Below are 16,652 nucleotides of genomic sequence, written 5' to 3'. Positions count from 1 at the left end.
TCTAACTGATTGTTCTTGCAGGCGTGGAGGTGGTGTTTTCCATATGCGGTCGAGGATAAACATGTTCAGAGAGACAGTGCTTTGTAAGAATAAGGTCCAATGGGGGAAGCTCAACTGATGCTTTTTATTTCCATGGCGGCATCCCTAACCAGCTGCATCTGTGAAAACATAAGCAAATAACAAAAGAGTAATTAGTAAAATGAAGAGTCCTTAAATTCTGCAAAAAGTCCAGTCATATTCCTCTGCAAGGCTTTTGAGTGGACAGGTGTAGCTGTAAAATGAGAAATCACTATCTGTGTTTAAATCACATGACCATGCTCTTTCTGCATGCAGCTCACTGGGATGACGCTGTTTGTGTCATCATTTCTCCAGACACACCAAACTGTTCATGTTTACCACTACAGGGGGAAGCTGTATGCGTGTGCATGTGTGTTTGTTGGTGCGTCTATCAGCTGTCTGTATCAATGGTGTGCATGACCCCTGAGCTAGCAGACAGTCATGGGTCAAAGGTCAAGGTAGAGCCTGTCTGGGCTTCCTGGCTGAAACCAACGCCTGCAGCACAAACACACATAAACACACACTCACAGAGGGGGGATGGGTTGCCCCCCTACCAGACTAATATCACCTCTGGGATTAGGATCCAGACAGAAATACATTGACCCCAAACACACACACACACACACAGTGAGACACACTCAGACACTGGATCTGCTTGGTCATAAAACAGGACTCGGTTGCGGTGCATGACGCAGAGAAGCAGCAGAGATGCTGAGTCTGAGGAGGCCATCTAATTATCTTTCAGTGCTGAGTTAAAGAGGAGAGCAGAGGAGACTGGGGAGACTCAGGCGTCACCATGGTGAACACAGACAGCAGCTAACACAGTGCTAGCTAGCTGGCTGGCTACATCGTAATGCTAATGCTGCAAGGATAAAGGTGACTAAAGGAAACTACAAAAGAAGGAAGGGTCATTACATCACTACAGAACGCTTTATGCTCCAGACTTTGGTGTCAGTTATATTGAAGCTTAAGGTAGCTGCAATGTCAGCTGTCAACAAATGCATATATTCAGAAAAGTCAGAATGCTTTTTCTCTTTCATTTGTTAGAGACATTTATTCATCAAAGGTCATACAACGTCAAGGTTTTAGTGTGCTTCTCCAATGCATTTCTCATGAGCTTCAAGAGACGTGGCTCCAAAGTCTGGCGCCAAGCAGAGCAGAGAATATTCCTTAGTGATGTAATGACCCTTCCTTCTGTTTTAGTTTCTTTGAGGAGATCCAGAAAATAGGACTAGTCATGCAAATATAACAGCTAAAATATCCATAAGCGGCCATATTATTCATTTTGGGTTTATCTCTTTCTTTTAGTCCCTTATATACAGAAGCTTTTAGCAATGACCAAAGTCCATGCCATGGTTGTTTCCTTCTCCCAATGAAGAAACACTCCAACTCAAAGGCCTAAAACACCTTGTTTATAATTCAGCCTTTGTTCTGTGATTTGATGACATCGCTATGTAACACATTTGCATCATGTGCAGCTAGTTTGGAAATGAATATGGAATATGACTGGGGCCTTAAAGAGACAGCAGCTAAAACAGAGTGTTTCAGACAGAGGAGGATAGCAGTGCTGCGGCTGTGACCAGTATGACAAAGAAAATGTGTTTTTGACCATGCAAGCATGTCAGCTACAGTCAGACAGATCAGGTGGTATTATCGGTCTGACACTGGCCTAGCAATCGATCTATATCAGTATTGGCAAATATTTTGTCCAGCCTTTTTTATGGAACACAGTGCAAATTGTTTGTTTGTTTCTTTTATTTATTTATTCAGTTTTGTGGACAGCATTTTATATGTATATTTGATATTTTTTTCTTAAAGCTACAAGGAACTTTCATACTGTGTTGATTCTGGAGACCACAGTGGACAAAAGTGGTAATGTCTGCACTGTAATAGTCACAAAATATAATGTCAAAAACAGAGATTGCTCCTGTTCAGTGGCTAAATTACTACTCACTGTCACTTCGCCTGGGAAAATGTTAACACAGACTTGTTTAATCTGATATAACAAAGAATTCAACCCAGTGGCGGGCATTATAGGCAACTATATGGAATAAAAATCATGTGATTGGTCTCATTTTCTTATGTAGATCATATAGAAGCATCAGTATTAAAATCACTTTTTCATAACCAGTTAAAAATACCTTATAGTAGGAATAATATGACCACTTTAAATATGCCTGATGAATATATGCAGGTAATTTTATAGGAAATATTTTTTTCAAATTACACCAGGTAAAAGAGCGGCTAAAAAAAGGAGCATTGTTTTTTGTTAAACGCTTCCCTGTCATATGTCAAGAAGTTTAGCTCAGTAATTGCATTAAACCCAGGCAGTGATGTAGCTGCAGGAAGTGAGAGCCCAGAGCACCAATCTGGATAAAACAACATCAGCATGCCAGACGCTTGTAAAAAATCACAAATCAAAGAGAAGCGGGACTGCAGGATCTCAGCAGCACAGAGCAAAACAGGAAAAAGGTCAAATTCAGAGAAGCTGACGGGGCTTTCGCTGCCAGGCCATCGGGAAAACTCCCCAAATAAGCTCAAGTGTTAAGCCCGCTAATCCCCTGTATTATTGCAACATCTGTGAGGTCTAGAGAGGCTCTGCCAGTGATTAGCAAGACAGATGTAAACAATATCCTGGCTGAAAAGGAGAGGAGGAGAGAGGAGAGGAGAGTGCTTGGTTGATCTGGGTAACACAGTGCTGGAAGGATAAGAAAAGTAGAGATAGAGATGAGGAGAATGTGGAGAATATAAAGCAGGTAAGGTGGGAGCCAGTGTGTCAGGGGATTTAAGGGGAAAAAAGAAGAGGAGGAAGTGGAAAGATTGACGAAAAGAAGCAGGAGAGGAAGCAATAGTGATTTTAAACCAAACACAAGAAAGGAGATGATGAATTAGCTCGAGGATTGGCAGAATATACAGTAGATGGGGGAGGTGGAGGAGGACAGAAGGTGACAGCAGATTGGGAGACGGCAGACCCGGGGCCAGGGGTGCCCCGACCGGCTGACGAGACACCAGGGAGACGTGCCTAATTTATGCAGAGTTAGGCTGAGGGGCTGAAGAGTGGAGGGTGTCTGGGACCCCCTCAATACCCCTTTAGAACCAAGGGGAGCAGCTATGGGTGCTAGCAGTGTGGGAGCAAGAGGGGCATGGGGGAAGGTAGGGGGATGGGGGGGTTCTTTTTGGAGAGACAACAAGGGGGGGGTAGAGGCTGCACTCCCTGCTCAATTCAGGCGAGGCTGTCCGTCTGACGTCCCATTAAGGTTTGGGATAGGGCATGGGGAACGAGGCGATAAAGGGGAGCAGGAGGATAGAAGGAGGAGGAGGAGGAGGAGGAGGAGGAGAGGCCGTGCTTAACTCCCTCTCTGCTAGAGATGCTCTTTCCCCCCCTCACTCCAGTCTTCTTCTCCAGTCTGGCTACCTATTAGATCCACATGGCCGTCCGTCTGCTTCTCTGCATACTAATTCCCCATTACCACAACCTTGAACGTGAGCGAAGAACAGAGTCGGACTAAATCAGAGACAAGTAGCCCGGCTGATGGGATGGTCGCATGAGAGGCTAGAAGAGTACTTCAGTATCCAGGCAGGCACATTCACTGGGCCACAGCAGTGTGTCGTGCTGTTCAACGGGTCATACAATGGAGGCTTTATAACAGATTGCTCCTGCAAATGTATTTTATGCATTTTGAGTATTTTATATTTATTGAAATGGTAACCTTGCATTATGAAACTGCTAATCCACCTCAAAGGACTTTCATTTCTCTGGGTTATGATGTAAACATTTAGACTGGTTTGCACCAACAAAGATTAATTTAATCTAAGATTAATTCTAGACATTTAGCAAAACTAGGTTTAAAATGAGTAAATCCAAATTTTAAATTAAAATCTCCATTTAGTAAATCAAAGTATACTGATGTAAACCAAAAAATAAGTATAGTTCAATCAATACTGAGAAGCTTGCTTACCCAAGTTTAAAAACCAGTAACCTTCTGCTGCTCTGTATTCCCTAACAAAACATTACTTGTTTCCTAGCAAGTCAAGAAGTTAACAAAATGTTACACTCTTTGCTAGCTGGCAAATATGTTAATTGAAATAATTAGCCTACTTATGATGATAAATTAATGGAGTAATATGGACAATTATATAAAATAAAAAAAAAACAGTGCATTAAGGAAAAGAGAGACTTCCTTTCAATGGATTAACTGGAGTGAAAGAAATAAGAGACAAGACACAAAATTCAACTGGGTTGAGTCTGTCCCTTTACTTTTTTTTGTGGAACTTGATTATTTTGCTCAATCCGTCTCAAAAAGGCAGCCACTTTAAAAGTTGAACCTCCTCAAGTGTGACTTTAAAGTGAATACTGGATCACAGTTTCAAGCTTTGGTGCAACAGAATTAAATTTATTCTAGGTATAAAATAAAAAAATAAACTGAGGTTGAAAGAGAGGTTTTGTTTAAAAGTTTGGAGCAGCATAATTTAAAGTTAAACCATTTAATCAAGTTTAAAAATATATCCTTGTTGGCGCAACGCAGTACGATTGTCACACAACGACCAAATCCACCTCCAAACCTCTGGGTCCAGCCTAAAAGGTGAATAAAAGGATCAGAAAGAAAAAAAGATATTTGTTACACATAATTACATGTATCTTTTTCAAACGTTTCTCAATTTTTTGCCTCTTGTGAAATTCTGCATCCTTAATTTCTTTTTGGCTCCAAATATCCTTCAAATGAACCAATCTAAGCAAAAAAGTCTTCAAGGTACAACTGATCTACACCACTGTGTCAAGGATATTTGTTACTGCAAAGGAGAAAATTCTATGTGGGAATACTGTCTGATCTTTTGGCATGAAATTTAGAAAAAAATAAATTGAGGACTGGCACAAAGTATTAGCAATCTGCAGCTTTAATATCAAGCTATCAGTATCAATGTCAGCCCCTCAAATTGTGTCGAGTTTGAGGAGACATACTGTATGCTTTGTGTATGTGAATCCTGGCTGACGGCCAAGTGAATCTGTGTACATGTCTTCGTGTGTGTGTTCATATGTTTGTGTGTGTGTCTATGTGTGTGTGTGTTGTTGGAGGGCTCCAGCGAGGAGCAGAATGAACAGCCAGGCAGGCGGGCAGGGTGATGGTTGAGTCTGGTGATGCAGGTAGACAGTTTAATGACAGTCCTCACCCCTGAACATACAAGTCAGTGAGCGGCAGGCACGCTTGCAGATGTACACACTGTATGACACGTGCACATATACGTGTGATATATGGTGTGGCGTTTTCTGAAAAAGACACTTGTGCCGGTGAAAATGAAAGAGAAAGAAATCTTTGTGTGTATGACCCTGGAAAAAATAAGCCGGAGGAGCTAGAAATGACTAACAGCTGCCGCTTTTGACCGTCACTTTATTCCGGTAAAAACAAACAAGAGTTTGGAGCTTTGTCCTTCGGCACATTTAAACCTTTTCACCCCACATTTTAAAAACACGATTTGTACAGATGACACTGTACAAAACAAACAAGAAACCAAACTTTTGAACGCATTCTCAGTGAGAATCTGCATGCTTGCCACTAGTGAGGAACAGTTCAGAGTAGAGAGCTATTCACAGGCTCAACAGAAGCTCTTTGTGCTTCTCTTGTGAGTTGTGCCTGGCCATGGCCTTGCATCTTATTCAGCAGGACTTGTGCATGCAGGTCTGGACTTGAATTTGGTGCCCAAACAAAGACATAGAGCCACCTCATTAAAAAAACATGTCATTGGATCAGGCCTGGGCTGAATTGTGTGATTTTCCCTCCTACCATAAGTGGCCGTGACTGAGCGTTGGGCTGAATGAGAGGCCGGATAGAGGCCTACCAATGGAGCGCCACGCTACATCCCTATGGGAACCACCCCCTCACAGAGGGGGGCACATTTAAAGCTTTGTTGGTCTGTTAACACAGCTTTTTAAAACGCCTCTTTATGGACTCAGCTAAGCAAACTGCAGCCCCTGGTTTTCTTGCGCCAGAAGGAGAAAGTAAAAAAAAAAAAAAAAAAGGGGGTAGACAGTGAAAGGCAACAGAATAAGAGGAGAAAAAGAAAGCTGAGGAGGTTGTTTTTGTTTTTTATGGGTGATAAGAAAATTTTAATCACAGCAAGCACCAAAAAAGTTCAAGTGAGAGATTATTTTTATTTGGTTTTCTGTGAGATGAAATGAACACAGATGAAAATAAACCTAAAATCAGATTTTAATATATCAAATCCACCCTTAACACCTTGCAGGGTGACCAGATGAGAATGGGTGAAAATCAGGACAGGGGAGTTGGGGCTGAGTGTGTCGTGTCAGAAGGATTAAAATACATAGAATAATTCAAAGCAACATACAGACAAACTGACTGGCACTCTTACTATTTGTTATTAACATTATGAGGATCAGTCACAGATTCTGAGGATGATATGAGTCCTGACTGTGTTTGCAAGACACATGAACCATTACACACTGGTGACAGGTGCGTTACAGTCATTTCAAACATCTTTTCAGCACGTATAATTGTCCTTAAACTGCAGCAGTCCACACATGTATTTTTAGATACGTTGTTATCTCAAATTCCTCCCCCATCTGGTTTAAAACATGTCAAATGACACTAATCCCTTATCTATAGTAGTCTAATCAGTGCGATAGACACATGACACATACTTTTTAATACTTTGACATATTTAAAAAATGAAACCGGACATTTTTAATAACTAAAAGTAGGAATAATAGCCTACATACGTGACTTGATTAGCATATTTTCACAGATTCACATGTTGTTCATATTATTGGGACATACAGGACGGGATTCAGGATGCAGGACAATTTCTTGTCACTTGGGACTTTTTCAGGGCGTCTGGTCACCCTCAACGCCTCGCCACAAAAAAGACAATACAATCATATGCAGAATGCTGCATACATCTGCTCTCGCTACATCTAGTCACCTGAGAACTGAACTTTGCAGCAGAACCAGGTCATTGACAAACTGCACTGTCTCACTGTGTCCTCTGATACAGTCAGCACACACCTTTACCCAGAGGACCACAGACATCCTGCTGCTGAAACAATAGGCTTGTGCATGCATGTGTGTGTGTGTGTGTGTGTGTGTGTGTGTGTGTGTGTGTGTGTGTGTGTGTGTGTGTGTGTGTGTGTGTGTGTGTGTGTGACAAACAGAGTCCTGGCTGGGAAACCTGGGCTGGAGACTTAGTCAGTCTCACCGGGCACTCAGGATGACAGTGAAATGAATAACAATGAACTTGCTGAGAGTCAAGTTCAGAACATTAGAGATGAACCAGAGCTGAGGAGCACAGCCGTACACAAAGGAGCAGCGTGTGTGTGTGTGTGCAAGTGTGTGTGTGTGTGTGTGTGCATAATTGTGTCAACGTGCTGAGGAAATATCTCAATATGAGCAGAGGAGCACTGGGCTCCAGAGAAGAGCACCCACTAAGATGAAAATGCACACACACACGCCTCCTCTTCTCGCTCTCCTCTTTTGCTCCCCTCCCCTTCCCATCTCGCCGCCGTGCACATGCAGCAAGGACCCCGTCCTCGCAAATTCTATTGCTGTCTGCTGCGCGCCTGATGAAAAAGCACAACGACATAGGGGGGTGCACATGCCTAAAGGCAAGAAAACGCACATTTGTAAATCACAGCCCCAATATAAACATAGGGTTTAATAGGGGTTTCTCAGCCGCGTTGGCAGGGGTCCACCTCACCGTTTGCGCTTCACCGGCTGTGTTACGCGTTTTTCAGCCTGCCATGGGAGAAAATGTGACTGAACAGCCTCCACCGCTGCCGCCACCACCCAGCAGAGAGGATGGTCTGAGAATGCATCTGAATACATTTACATAAAGATTGTGCCACGTTGACAGAGGCACTGCTGAGAAGGCGGCGTGCTCGTCATTGTCCCCAAAAATCAGAGTAATGATTGAAATGTGGCGCGGAGGGAAAATGGGAAACGGTCACTTTATTCTGAGAAGAAACAGGGGAGCCGTGTGTTTTTTAAAGTCCCAGTCGCTCGCTTTATGTTAATAACATCAGCAGTGGATATGAACCAGGGACACATGCAGGGGAGCAAAATAAACACAAATTACACAAATAATTTTTACAACCCATGAGACGGAGACTTAGAGGGATAAGTTTATGACAATTTAGATAAACAAGGAAAATCACTTTGGCAAAATAAACAGATTGTAGACAGATATGCAAACACTCACGAGACAAACACAAAAGCTCTCTCTTCAACAGACAAATCTGATCTCTGGGCCATTCCACCGAATTGGTGCCTTTTTCATCCCCTAGACATTATTTGCATAAATGAAAGGTATCTGTGTAGTGCATCACATTATATTATAAAGCAAAGTGTCCTGCACTTCGTCCTTATCATAATCTGAAGATACATCATGTAAAACCTTAATAAAAAACTACCTGGAACACGTAAAAAAATATGATTTTAGTGTGTCCCCTCTCTTTATAGATAGAATCAATAGGATTTTTCCAAGCTGTTTGTAAATGAACCAGAATGAAACCTGGACGTTAAATAGAAATGTCGGTAAATGTCCCAAGCACAGCAAAATAATTGATAAAAAATAAGGAAATACAGGCAAGGGCAGGATCTCTGTAGATACAGACACTTGTAAATGAGATAAGAGATGTTTGAAAGGGATTATGTTTATATGAGTCTCTACATTGTATTTAAAGAACATCAAAATTATACCTTCCTTCAGATATCTTAGATTTTTTGTATTATTATGTGACTCCATTTCCAATTTAGACATTTAAACACATTTTCTTGTCAGTAATTCATAATTTGTTGGTTGAAAAACACACTTTAGTCTCCAGGTTGTCATTTAGTCCTGTTACCCTGACACACACCCCCTCCAAAAATGTGGGAAATTCTACAAGTCACATGATCAACAAGAAGTAGAATCATGTAAGTCTCCTGAAGGCCATGACAATACCTCTGTTTTTTTTTTGTTTTTTTTTTGATGATATTGTAGGTGTGACTGAGAATGTCCATCTCAACATTCAGTCCTGAATCCTCCTACTTATTTTTTTTTAAAGATAGTACTGGTATAGCACCTTCTGTTATTTTCTGTCCTGTTACAAAAAAACACTCCATCCTCATTTAGAAACCATGTATAAAATAAATAAAATTGCCTGAGATTGACCATTACACATTTTAAATAGTTAAACATGTATGTTATTAGATACAGAGCTGAAAAAAAAGATGAAGAATGAAGTTTAATTGTGGAAAGCTACAACATGCAAATGGCACCGATTCAGTGCAGTGGTCCCTCTCCATATCTTAATCACAATGTAATCCTGGTGGTTTTGGTAAAGGTATATTATGCAACATTTTCTTTAAAAACAATGTATAGACTTGTACAAACATAATCCCTTTCAATACTCACTTATGACCAACTAGAAGCGTGTATTGGTGTCTGTATTTGCAGAGACCTTGCTCTCTGCCTGTGTTTCCTTGCTTTTCTCACTATTTTACTATGACTGAGACACTTTACCAACCCAAAACGTCTGTATCTGATGCCCTGCTATCTTTCTGGTGCATTTACGAACAGCTCGGACAAATGCCACTGCTTCTACCTTTAGGTGTTCTCATGCTATTAGTACTGAAGCCATGTTCATGTATATATTGAATAGTTAAACATTTGCATTATTAGATACAGAGCTGAAAAAATATGAAGAATGAACTTTAATTTTGGAAAGTTACAACATGCAAATGGCACAGATTCGGTGCAGCGGTCCCTCTCCTTACAATAAATATCTTAATCGTAATGTAATCCTGCCGCTTTTGTTAAAAAAAATGATGGTATAACTGAGGTAGATAGTGTCAGAGAATGCACGGATATCTTAAACACAATTTATCTTTAAAAAATGTAGCGTAGGGAAAACTTAAGTTGAAGAATGTTCTTGGGTGAATTTTTTTTTGCTTCCTTCTGGGTAGAAATGATATTTGGTAGTTGAGTGACTCCAAAATACTGCAGATATGAGACCTTATTTCATAACACACGGCACAGATATTTCAGCTCCCAGATTTTATTAGGAGATAAACTGACCAGGTTTTACTGTAACAAATTTAGAGGATGGGATTCCAGTAACCTTTTAATCAAACAGATGGGATGTAAAGGTGAGCATGGCCCGAGGTCTTTTTGGAGAAAGCACTTTAATTTTGAAAATAAAAACAGGTAAGGCAACAGAAGAAGGAGCGGCGGTGAAGCCCTGTGATAAACCTCTTGCAGATATAGTCAGCTAGCCAAACCATCCTGTCAGATCAGTGCCTGAGGAGAGGCAGAGGGGGAAAAGAGAGACGGCGAGAAGGGGAAGAGAGCAAAACACGGGTGAAAAGGGTCAGCAGGGAGGAAGGCTAAACCCCAGAAGCAAGCAAAAGATTGTGTGTGCAGTGCATTTATATTTCAGCATGTGTGTGTACGTGTGTGTGTGTGTATATATGTGTGTCAACCCCAGCTGGGCAGACATTTACTTGACATGCTGATAGGGATTTAAGCAGTGGGTGGGTGGTGTGTCTGACCAAGGTGAGTGAATGAGCGGAGAAGGGGAGCTGGTGGGGATCGGAGGATGATAGGAGGCGGTGGAGGGGAGGGGTGGGAGGCGGCGGACCAGAGGGGCTCACAAAACTGCCGTTACTAAGCTTGATTTCAGCGCGAGTTGAGATGATTAGGAGAACGGAGGCAGAAATGAGGAGGAAAACAGGGGTGTAAGGGAGGTGGGTTTTTATAGGAGAACCCTCCAGGCTATGGAAGAGAAGGGGGACTAGTCTATTGAGGTGATGAGGGAAAGCGGGTCTTTCTTTCAGACAGTCTAATGAAGCATAAGTCCCCGATGAAGAATGGAGGCAGGCTACCGCAGGGTGGGTTAGCTTGTGTGTCTCCACTCCTCTCCATTTCTCCCCTTTTTCTCCTCTCTTGTCCTCCCGTTTGCCTCCCTCTTTCTCCTCTCCTCATGCGCTGCAGTCCCTCCTCTTAAAGGGCTTACACTGTTTATTTCAAAGAGGCGTAACGTGCCGCAAGCTCGCCGGCTCACCTCTCAGATGATTTGATGAAATGGCAATGATACAGTGACCAGCAGCATTTCACCAATAAAGAGGATTGCTATTGATGGGCGGCTTCATCAAGGAAATGTGACACACGGCATTGCAACGTATGAAATTAGCAAATGGCTCAAGCTAAGGCACAGAGCAGATATTTGATCTGAATTTTAAAACGTGAGGATTTAAAGGAGAATTACGTGATGTATTTACTGTACTGAATCATAAAATGACAAGAATTCATCATCAGAGATGAAGGAAACAACAACAAAGCAGCTGCAGTGTCCTCCTTTGAAATGTCTATTCTGGTCCGTAATTTGTGTTACTGTTTGCCGTTCGTTTCACATTAATTAGAGGTCAAGTTAATGCCTGATGTTTGCTGACTGAATAAGTGTCTGTTTATGAGTCGTGAGAAATCTTTAAAAATCTCATAGAAAGAGTAGATGTTTATAATGGTTAAATTGAGCAAAATCTTAATGGAGTCTGGCAGGCAGTGAGACAGGCAGCCATGGAACTCAAACTCCAGAGTGTGCATTTTCAGAGTAGTTGGCTATTGCTTACAGGAATAGGGGCTTTAATTTTGGAAACAGCTGATCAACTTATAATGTAGGACTCGTCACCACTCATTATTTATCAGTTTACAATGTACAATGAAGCCTGCCTGAGCTTCAAGTCTGGAGAGGAGGAGCAGACTGCATATTAAGTAGGATTCAATCCATTTAATATAATGTCTATGGCTCCAGCTCACTATTTGGACTGCAGCACTAATTTTTGAACATACTGCTACTTTAAAATTATATCCAACCAAAACGTTCAACACACATTTCTGATCATGGTGTATATGATGAACCCTGAGCCGACATGTTAAATTACAGGAGGCAGCAGACTGAGACAGACAGGGGGGGCTGTCAAAGTGTCTGACTGCGTTTGACTGTGTTTGGCTGAGGGGGTTGTTTGACCAGGGGGTTGACTGGGCTGCAGGACTGATTTCTGGCTCGATTTGGCTTGGGGCCGACTGGAGACTGGCCAGAGGCTGACTGAAGGGGGTTGGGTTCCCCCTGCTTCTCAGCTCAAGTTGTCCCTGGAGCGAAGCAATAAGAAGCAGCTTATAAAATAAGCAAACACAGAGGCAGCTTGCACACAGACAGCCAGCCAGCCAGCCAGCCAGCCGGGGATGAACAGCAGATGAACCACACACACACACACACACACACACACACACAGTTCTACACACACCCCTGACCTTGACCCTTGAGGTCCTTCCTAACCTGTTTCTGAATGGAAGTCAGTGCAGCTGAGGCGTCTAGCCATGAACTAACCACAACCCCCTCCACTGCACAACCCCCTCATCGCCTAATCATTTAGCCCGTTCCCACGCTTGATGACTGGGATGCTGTCTCTGCATCTGAATGGTGCGATTTAATATTTATGTTGCTGCCATGGTCCTGTCTGTCAGTTTCTAAGGGTAGCAACAATTCCAGGATTATCTGTGGCTAATATGAATTACCTGCTAAGCATTAAAGGAGAAATATGTAAGACCCAAGCGTTCAAAATGAGCACTGCAGTCCAAATAATGAGTCAGAGCCATAGAAGGCATATTAAATAGGTTGAATCCCTATTTAACAGAACACAGCACTGAGGTTCCAGAGATATAAATCTCATTCATATTCTTAATATAGGATTTAGATTATTAGTCTTAATCATCCACTGTACATTTACCACGAGCCTCGATGTGGTATATGCTCCTATAGAAGCCACAAGTTTTAAGAAAAAACTGATTTTATTTGTGAAGTCATAGACAAGCACTACAATACCCACAATCCAAAAGTGTTACATGACATGTGACATGTGTGATTGGTGGAGCTCACTGTTTCCATGGAAATGTTTACTGCACTTGCAAAGGGTAGCTGTGCTAGCCGTCTGGCTACCTAGATAGCTAACATGATGCTAACGGCTGACATAATGTTGAAATGCCGCAGTGACTAAACTACAACATGACAACAATGTTAAATAAACAATAATAATGACAAACGTTAAATCTAAGAAGAAGCAGTATCATTTGCAATGGTTTATGGGATGAGTCTTGTACCTTCGCCTTTTTTTTCCCAATTTTTCCAATCCATTTTTGCTCTGAATGAAATGGTTTAGCACGTAGTTGGTTGGCTTTCGAAAGGAAACGTCAGCAGAGTGATTGAATGAAAACTCACTTCTGGGACACTTCTGGGAGGCACAGGAAAAGTGTGCAGTCACTGTTGAGCTCTATATACGATCTATTTTTAAAGTGAGTTGTTTCCCCACACTCAAAGCTGAGCTTGGTTGCCTACAGACTGCAGCGATACTGAACCTACATGAGCACCATTACCAACGCAACATTATACTTGAAGTATAACAAGTGAGGACGAGACCTTCACTGTAAGTTGATCAGCTGTTTATAACTGTCAATCGCCTGTTTAAGTAAAGCTGAGCCAGTTATCCTGAAAACAAAAGCCCACTGCTCCAAAAATACACACTTCAGAGTTTAAGTACAGTGATTGGCTGCCTTACTGGCTGCCGAAAGATTATTGGTAATTTATTATGACTATAAACAGACACAAAGTCATTCGGCAAACATTCAGTGTTAATTTGAACTGTAATAAACATGAAACAGGCAAACAAATACAGTCATTCTGCCAGCTGTAGCACTGTTGTCAGAGAAGATAGTATTTCAACATGTTTCCTTAAGATGATGACATATTATGGTCATTTCATGATTTAGTACAGTAAATATATTAAATATTTCTCTTCTCATCCGAATGTTTTATTTTCAATTCAGGAAGCTTTCCTATATTTTTCCTCTCGGCTTTACGTCTCAAATTGCATCTGCAGTCTCTCTCAATGGCTCACTCATATAAACCATTCAGCCTGAGCGCATACGTACACCATATAATGTATGTGCAAGGGTGTGTGAGTGTGTGTGTACGAGCTCATGCACGTCATTCAGGGGGTTCAAACCCCTCCACCTTCACATTTTCATTACGGCCAAATCTCAGGCCTGTGCTACAGCAGCGTGGCCTTTTGCTGGCGAGCAGGCAGTTTAATCACACATACAGCACTACTCCATTTTCATTTCCTTTTCATACAGCCTCCATTCCACTCCGGCTTCATAATTCTCCCCTCAGAGCTGTCTAGCCCGTCTGAGTGTTTGCAGCCTGTTGAAATGACATAATCAGTGACTTGGATAAATGCCTGACTGTTTTTCCCTGAGTCTATAATCAGACTTGGGGCTCAGTGTTGCAGCTCTGAGGAAACAGCAGCAGCAGCAACACTTGACTCAGGAATTACTTCCTAAGGAGGGTAGTTTCACATAAGGAATTTGGTTGAGTATCATTGCAATGAATATATTTTTTTCTCTACCAAATACATATGAGAAAATAAAACAGTTGCTGCCAGAAGCAAAAAAAAAGTGCTGTTTTTCATAAAAATATAGATCTTTTAATTCCACACAGCCAATCTGTTTAACACATATATATCTTAAGTGTCAGGATTACTGGAATGATTATGTCAAATCATTTTGTCAGTAATTACAGATCTTTTTTATTGGATTTTTAAAATTCTTTATCGATATATATTCTACATATGAATGAAAATATTAAAAAATATGAACGATATTAAAACAATGTGTATTTGGGTTCAGCCTCCATCTCTTCAAAATAAAATGTCACTCAATCTTTTCAAAGTAAAATGTCATTACACCCACATAACAAATGCAGTTACGGCAATTTTAACCTCATATAAGGAAAATCATATGACATATGGAGTATGAAGTTACCTGAAAATGGCAAATCAAAAATGGCCAATTTACCCTGTGCGTCCATTCATTTAAAAGATCTCAGCACAACAATTCAAATTTCATTTTTCATTTGAATGCTAAAGTGTTTCCAGAAAAGAAGCGATCACTTATTTGTTTGGTTCCAACAAAGAAGGAAAGATGTGTGGAATGGGCCAGGATGAATTGAGCGATGGCTGTAAATGCTTTCAGCAACTATTACTTCAGTGGGTGGAACACATTCAATCAATACCTAAGCAAATAAAAAGCAGTGGGCAGTCTGAATGAGAAAAGCTGCAGCGGACTGGACGACAATCACACACACACGCACACACGCACACACACACACACAAATGAACAGTCCACATTCAAGCCACTCCATGAAAATTATTAATAAATACGTCCATAAATTCCCGGTTTATACGATTTTACGAAACTTCTGACTCTAAGTGTTAAAGTCATATTCAAATGTTGATCTGTCTTTTTTTCTGCTATGGCAGGGATGGATCTAGAAAAATATTCAACTTAATCACTTATATTTTTTAGAATTAGATTGTGGCAGCAAGGGTGGCAAGGCATATTTTAGGGTGGCAGCTGCCATCCCATGCCACAGAATATGATGAAGTTCTTTTCATTTCACTCAACCCAAATACTGTTTTTAATCCTGCAACAATCTAATTGGAATAACGTTTTGTCTTTCTCAAAATGCCGCTACTATTCTGTCTTTAATATTCATAATTCAGACAGAATTATCCATATTATGAGTGGTGTAAATGCTCATAATTTATGTAATCAAGAAAAATCTTTGTGAAAATCACTTGTCACAGTGTCCTATGCGTTGCTTTGCTTTGGTCTTACCGTCTATGAGAATGGAAAAGGTGAATATTGTTACTCTTCTCATCTCTCTTAAGTATTTCAGCACATAGACACACACATACACACACTACTATATTCATGCATGTGCAATACGTCCGCCTAAAGTGAGGTCTACTGTACGATCCTGCCTGTTCTGTTTGTGGTGAATTATGCATAATTGCAGCAGCAGCATAGTATAACACAAACGGCCATAAGGACATATTCATATCTACGTTATATGGATTAGCATGCAAGTCATTGTGTGTGTGCCTGTGTGTTCATACAGTATGTGTGCATGAGCGTGTATGTAACCATCACGGCGGCTGACAAACATACATGTTCGGGTGTTATGTTCATCTGGTGCTTCATAAAACATATGGTCCCCTGTGTTTTTGATTTGAATATGCAAATGAGGAATAAACGGCTCCACCCAGTTTGTCCCCCATAACTCTCCATCCCTGTCCCTCCATCAAGAGAACCCCACCCTTATACAGTGCAAGATTATAGGACATGTTTAACATTTTCTGATTGATTTTCCTTTTATTTTATCTCTTTCACTTTCTGTCTTCTTCTTCTTACGACCTGTTTTTCTTACTCATTGTGACCTTAACTTTCATGCATTAACCTATGAATAAATTGCTAAATAAAAATCTACACATGAAATCAACTGACTTGTCTGTACCTCACTGTATATATACCATGAGAGCAGATTTGAGCTCGCCTGTCTGTCTTCTTGACTGCCATTTTCACCCACAGAAGGATACAGTATCCTGCAGACCCTGCAGGCTCACTAGAGCAGCGTTGGCTCTTTACACTAACCTACTCTCCACCTCAGCCTCATCAGTGTCAGTATGGGCTGATTAGACAGAAAGGCTTGA

General features: G+C 41.2%; 1 long non-coding RNA gene across 2 annotated transcripts in view; it reads right to left on the bottom strand.

Moving 5' to 3' along the window:
- Nucleotides 1-71: 71 nt before the first annotated feature.
- Nucleotides 72-16,652, bottom strand: part of LOC146323772 (uncharacterized) — a 63,702-nt gene continuing 47,121 nt past the window's right edge. For both annotated transcript variants that reach the window (XR_014771205.1, XR_014771204.1), the window contains exon 5: nucleotides 72-158. This is a non-coding gene — a long non-coding RNA (uncharacterized LOC146323772). The remainder of the gene's footprint in view (nucleotides 159-16,652) is intronic.

This window comes from Lutjanus erythropterus, chromosome 7 (assembly GCF_056507025.1).
Source record: "Lutjanus erythropterus isolate fLutEry1 chromosome 7, fLutEry1.hap2, whole genome shotgun sequence".
Classification (NCBI taxonomy): Eukaryota; Metazoa; Chordata; class Actinopteri; order Lutjaniformes; family Lutjanidae; genus Lutjanus; species Lutjanus erythropterus.
This window is presented reverse-complemented; position numbering and strand designations above follow the sequence as displayed.